This window comes from Lissotriton vulgaris, chromosome 3_1 (assembly GCF_964263255.1).
Source record: "Lissotriton vulgaris chromosome 3_1, aLisVul1.2, whole genome shotgun sequence".
Classification (NCBI taxonomy): Eukaryota; Metazoa; Chordata; class Amphibia; order Caudata; family Salamandridae; genus Lissotriton; species Lissotriton vulgaris.
The window spans coordinates 1,159,336,587-1,159,343,186 of NC_141689.1; the positions used below are offsets into that span (position 1 = coordinate 1,159,336,587).

At 41.7% G+C, this 6,600-nt stretch overlaps 1 pseudogene; it reads left to right on the top strand.

Annotated features, from left to right (window-relative positions):
• The first annotated feature begins 5,694 nt into the window (after nucleotides 1-5,694).
• On the top strand, nucleotides 5,695-6,136 carry LOC147727618 (calmodulin pseudogene; annotated as a pseudogene).
• The last annotated feature ends 464 nt before the right edge of the window (nucleotides 6,137-6,600 follow it).

The following is a 6,600-nucleotide window of genomic DNA, read 5'->3' on the forward strand; positions in this document are numbered from 1 at the left end:
AAAAAAAAGGTTAAATAAAATGAAATACTTACCTATACTTACGCTGTAATGGCATGCGTTGTAATAGCATCTGATATGTAATGTCATGTGTTGTAAAGGCATGCGTTGTAAAGGATCCTGCGTTGTAATGGTGTGCGTTGTAACGGTGTGCGTTGTAATAGTTGCATTGTAACGGTTGTTTCCCTCACTTAGCCTGCCGTCTTCACCAATTTCCTCCAGGGGGAATTGGGGACCAACCATGTGTGTGGATGCAAGCAGAGAGGCTGAGGGTGGATCACTTGCCCAAGGGTAGGTACTCACTGTGTTTGCTGGGCCTCCATTAGTGGCAGAAGGCTTGCACTGCTTGGTTGGCTCTTCATGTGGCAGCAGAGCCTCGAGGATAGGCAGCCGGATGGCTCAGTGTGTGACTGCAGGGCCTTATCACTGGACACAGGCCACTCACAGAAACCAGCTGAGTATTAAAACGGCGTGGGCTCAGCACTGCCTCATCGCCGGTGTAAAGAGGCAGCTGCGCTGGGCAATTAGCACGCTGCAGCAGCCGCAATTAAGGCGTGACTCAAATGCTTCTGTTCCGTTGCGTGGTCCCGACGCCCGGCAACGCCTCTTTATTTTATACAAACGTGCAGCATGATGTGCCAGCGCTAACACGTAATCTCTGAGCATGGGTAGACTGAACCGCTACCCTGCCAGAGAACATTACACTGTGCAGGTCTGGATATTACAGATTGATGTCAAACCCAAGGCACTAACCTGGTACTTAGTAAGCCCTGTGGGGATGACTCAGAGTGGCCAAGACACTTTGCCCCAACTCCCTTCTGCAGCCTGGGATAGTCCCACAGTATCTGACAGTTGCTGGGCAAGGGGAATAGGGAATGGATGAGTACAAGAGAGATGGATGTATGTCGTTACAACGCATACTTTTACAACGCATAACTTTACAACGCATTTCTTACCCCGCAACATCCATTACAACGCATTCCATTACAACGCATGCCATTACAACAAATTCTTTGACACTTCCTTTACAACGCATTCCACTACAACGCATACTACATTTACAACGCATACCATTACAACGCATACCATTACATTGCATGTATGGTAAGTATTGGATAGTGTAGGGGTAAAAATTACTATTCTAACTCCAGGGGGTGCAACAGTAGGGTAAGTGTTGGATAGTGTAGGTATGCGTTGTAATGGTATGCGTTGTAATGACTGCGTTGTAATGACATGCGTAGTAGTGGTATGCGTTGTAGTGACATGCTTTGTAATGGTTGTGTTGTAATGGCATGCGTTGTATTGGATGTTGCATTGTAAAAGTTTCGTTGTAAAGGTAGTGCGTTGTAAAAGTTGCGTTGTAAGTGTTGTTTCCCAGTTATTAGGATTACTTCAGAAGACCTGCTGGTCTCCATTGTATTTAATTCTCTTGTGCTGCTCAGCTACATAGCACAAGAGCTTGCATGAGCATCCAGGAAGATTGCTGCATAGGATGTTTATATCACATGTGTTTGTCTGCTTAATTAAGTATTCCATAGACGTTTTTATGATGATGAACTGCTTTTTATCCTATTATCTTTAACTCCCCTATTTAACTGGGAAATGCTTGTTCCAATTCCTATGTTGTAAAGGAAATTAAAGTTATCAAAACAAGCCTTGTCAAAACTCTACATGTTACTGATTCACTAACCAGCTTTAATTACCTGTGCTCACTTCTTGGCAATGTAAATAAAGGCTTCCTTTCCATGTGAATTTTTCTTACCAAACGTAATCAGAAACTTCAAATGCTCCAAAAGCATTTATGACCTTTAAGATGTAATTTCACAAAGCATTCTGCACACCTAAATCATTTGTAGTTGCGTTCTTGAAAACAGTTGTAAACCATGTCTTTCGGAATAATGTTTGCTAAGTAATTATTCACATTATTACTTTGGATGCTTTAAATAGTTGTCACATCAAGTAAAAAATATAATTCATTTTCAATGTGTTCTATTTTCCCGCAGACTCAGATCCCCTTGCCTGCAAACATCTCCGGTCCACCCACAATGAGTAATTAAGTTGGGCGACTTACCTTATATGCAGTTCATGTATGACTTTTCATACCCTTTCTGTTTTCTTTGTCTTGCAAGTCCCTGAAAATAAAATCTGTAAATGCTGCTGAGAAAGTGGAAACTCATGGCTTCAGTAAATACTGAAAGCTTGGCAGGCACGGTCCTTTTTTCTAAGATAACAAGCTAGGTTCAAGTGGGTTGGTGTGGCTTAAATACCAAGTTATGACCCCATGATGGTGTTTTCATCCCTATGCATGTCTGCAACCCTGTGAGCACTCTCCGGACTTACATTTGGGGGGCCAAATGGGCACATGTTCTTGTGCATGCACCCACCAAAGTGCAATCCTTGTTGATTACTGGCACCAGATGATGTTGTGTTTTGGCCATCATTTCATTACATGACCACAGACCATTTCTGCTTTTTCTCTACATGTCATGCAAGTGCCAGACCTATTCGCACTTTGGACAGGGTTTGACATTTTCCTGAGGAGGGCAGTCATCACTAGGGTTGTACTTTATCCGCATGCATGGATGCATTCTGCAAGATTCTCTGGGGATGTACAGGCTTCACTCATGATAATGCCTTTTGATGTTTCCCACCTATTTGGTAAAAAGACAGAAAGGAGCACTTTAAGGAAAACATAGCTATGGTGCACTGTTTGGGGCTGTTGGCCATTAGAAAACAGTTTTACTATCAATTCAGAAAGTTTAGAAGCTACTCAAAAGGGATGTTGTACAGACAGAGACAGCCTTTCCAACCGAAAGACCAGGCACCCCAGTCCTTTCAGGACCGTGGACGTGGGTTCTGGTAGGGCATTAGTCCTCCATCTCCTCTTCCCCTGCTACAACACCCAAAAATCCATTTAGATTTTCCTCAGTAATGCACACCAAATGGGTGTGGGGCAGGATTCCTCGTCCAACGTATTTATCTTACATATCATTAAAATAGCCTATGCCTACCTTTTCATTCCACCCCACCCACTATTCCTCCCACAGAAGAACACATTTCAGGTGAGAAGCTGTCCATTTTATTGCAGGAGGTATGGTTGTTACTTTCTTAGGGTGCTATCAAGAAAGATCTTAACTTGGACATAGGAGAGAGATTCAACTCTTGATATTTCCTTTTTCTGAAAAGTGAGGGTCCTTCAACTGTTGCAGGGATTCTGCTCAGTCACAGAACTGTACACAGAGACTCAGGACCTCAGTGAATTAGGGTGTGCCAAAACTCACCTTAGTACCCAAAATCCCCTACCAGACTAGCACCAGTGTCACATTAGCTCTTCGTCCTACAGCAAAGTCACCAATGATTAGACAACCCAGAACATGCGACTTAGGATACCTCAGGTAAGGTGGGAAACATGAGCACTCTTTTGTTATACTCTCATACCAGTCCAGAACAGGGAATAAGGGAGACACGAGCAAGTTTAAAATACTTATTTCAGCGCCGTGATCTCAGGTGCAGCATCTTAGCTGATACAAGCAGACATATGATAAGAAATAAGATTGTCAGCATAGTTACTATTCTATAAAATACAAATGGAGGAAGCATGTTATAATGCTAAATGAAAACAGGTTAAATATATACCTTTATTTCACCCCCCTTGCTAGTAGGTTATTTTATAACTATAGAAGGTCTCCTAGGCTTGCATAGGCGACCCCATACCTCAGAGTTTCGCAGGAGTGAATCACATTGAATTCTGCACAAGCTCTCAGCATACGAAAGTTCTCCAAGTGTGTTTATTCATGCCTACACAGTGTATTATTAAAGGTATTTTAATGACTGCCTGTTGAAGGCAGCCTTACTAGTGTCAGTTGTGGATCAACTCCAGACCAGAGTGAACACTCTTGATATTGTATGAGCTGAAATACCCTTTGACTCCTTTGCAGAGGTTTCCATTCATTGGAGAAATCCTTGAGATATTGGAGTTCAGGGACTTCCCTCAGGTAAAGTGAGTCAAAGATGATCCTAATGCTTCCAGTTCAATCTTGGATCATGATGAGAACAGGTTTGAGTGTTATTTTATCTTAGCCTCCTGCATCCTTCCCGTCGACCACGCCAGCTGCCATATACAGGCTTTGCAATGGAATTTAAAGTTTCCGTAGTCTCAGCACCAAGTCAATCTGCCCAATGCCATCCACGTCTCAGAGAGGACAGATGGAGATCTGAAGTGGTAGCTGCTAGAAAGCACTTGATGCTGCTGCAGGTCCCTCTCACTTCCCCACCCAGGACTGATAGTGTTGACAGTTGCGATCCAGCTTGCTGAAGAAGTCATCTGGGGAAGGTGGAGGAAGGCAGGCTCCATATCAGTCTTCTGGAGTTGCATGGCATTCGTCTGGCTCTGAAGGCCTTCCTGCTGTTCATTCAGGGGGGCTGGTACAGGTCCTTACAGAATGAACCACCACCATGTGGAACTGAAACAAGCCGAGTGGGGTGGAGTCCTGAATTTTGTGTCAGGAGACTCTGCATCTCTGAAAGTGTTTTGGATGGTTGTATGACAGAACAAAGCATGCCATTACCATGCATGCCTCACAAACACAGTCTTTACCACAAATCTACCACTACTACGCAAGTCTTTACCATGCATGTCACTACTACGAACATAGTGCCATTACCATGCATACCATTGCCACACATATCACTACCACTCAATTTTTTTATATATGGAAAACTTTATTTAAATACCCCCAAAAGTAAAAACAAATGGTAGTTAATCTAATTTATCAACTACAAGTCAAATACAATTTTGGGGGTGCAACTCCTAACAATATAGTACCAGGCCACTCAACATCCCTAAAACTCACGCAATAAAGTAGTGCACAAATGAAAATACTTTCAATACAAAAGTACCACACACCCCATACCTACAAAATGCAACACTGCACAAATCATTAAAACATTAGAAAACAACACAACACAACAGATAACAAGGCAGCACTGTAATTTTTTATACACATTTTCTAAAAATAAATTAATATTAAAAATATATCTAAACATAGAGCAAACAGTTTAGGAAACAGTTTAACATTTTTGCCATATACCCACATGTCCTTCTTTCATTTCATTCTCTTGTCCCCAACCAAGTTAGAGGTTGTCAACATACAAAGCTTTTTCAGAATAAAAGTAATTTGAATAAACTTCTAATTAAAACAAAATCTATATTCAAATGAGGAACATTGCCGGACAGTGGCAGGGGCACAAAATTAATATTCTAACTCTGCCTGGGAACTTACCTCAGGCAATGTGGTGGAGAGCGACTGGAGGTCAAAATTCCTTTTCTAACTCCACTGGGTACTTACTGCAAGGAAGGTGCTGAACAGCGGCTAAGGGGCAAAATTCCTATTCTAACTCTGCTGGGTTCCCTCCTCAGGGAAGGAGCTGGACTGTGACTGGAGGGCAAAATGACTAATCTTACTCCGCCAGAAACTTACCTTAAAGAAGGTGCTGGACAGTGACTGGTGGCAAAATTACTTTTCTAACTCTGCTCGGTACTTATCTCAGTGAAGGTGCTGGGCAGTGACTGCTAGGCAGCAATAGTATCTTAATTCCTCCAACAACTTACCTTGTTTACTTTTCCACAGACCTCAAAATCTGAAAATACATTGTGACAGATAGCCTGCGGATTGACACAAACTTGCATCCTTCAAAATGGTTGATTAACTGACAGAGGAACAGATTGCTGAGTTCAAACAAGCGTTTTCTCAGTTCAATAAAGATAGCAATGATACGATAACGAGTTGGGGACGGTAATACGGTCACTTGGACAAAATCTCACTCAAGCAGAACTTCAGGATATGATCAATGAAGTAGATGCTGATGGCAATGGAACAATTGACTTTCCAGAGATTCTTACAATGATGGGCAGGAAAATGAAGGATGCAGACAGTGAAGAGTGAATAATAAAACATTCCGTGTATTCAACAAGGATGGAACTAGCTACATTAGTGCTGCAGAGTTTCATCATGTGATGACCAACCTTGGGGAGAAGTTAACCGTTGAAGAAGTTGATTCAATGATTAGGGAAGCAGATATTAATGGTGATGGTCAAGTGAGTTATGAAGAGTTTGTATAAATTATGACAGCCAAGTGAAGATGTACACAATGTAATAATTTTCTTGTGCAAAATTGTTTATTTGCATTTGTTTGCAACTTATCTGTAAAAGGATCCCCTACTGTCAAGAAAATGCATGTCTAGTTAGAATTAATTTCTTTTTTATTCCATCCACAAAATGGAACTTAAGAGGTGATAAAGTAACTATTATTTCATGTTGCTTTCCTGGATTTCACCAAAGCCATTCTGCACATCTGAAACAAGATTTGACTTCTCAAACCAGCTAAGTCGTTTCTATAGTTTTATATAAGCTACCATCTGTTACACCCGATGTTGGATTTCCTTGAGAAGTATGTGCATTGTTGAATTGTAGAGCTTAGCTCCACATGGACTATGGACAGTCAACGATATGGAATGAAAGTTGCACTACTGCAAATATCAGGTACATCATGTAGCCACTAGAGCAATTTTCTAATCTATTCTTATTTTGCACTGCTGTCTGG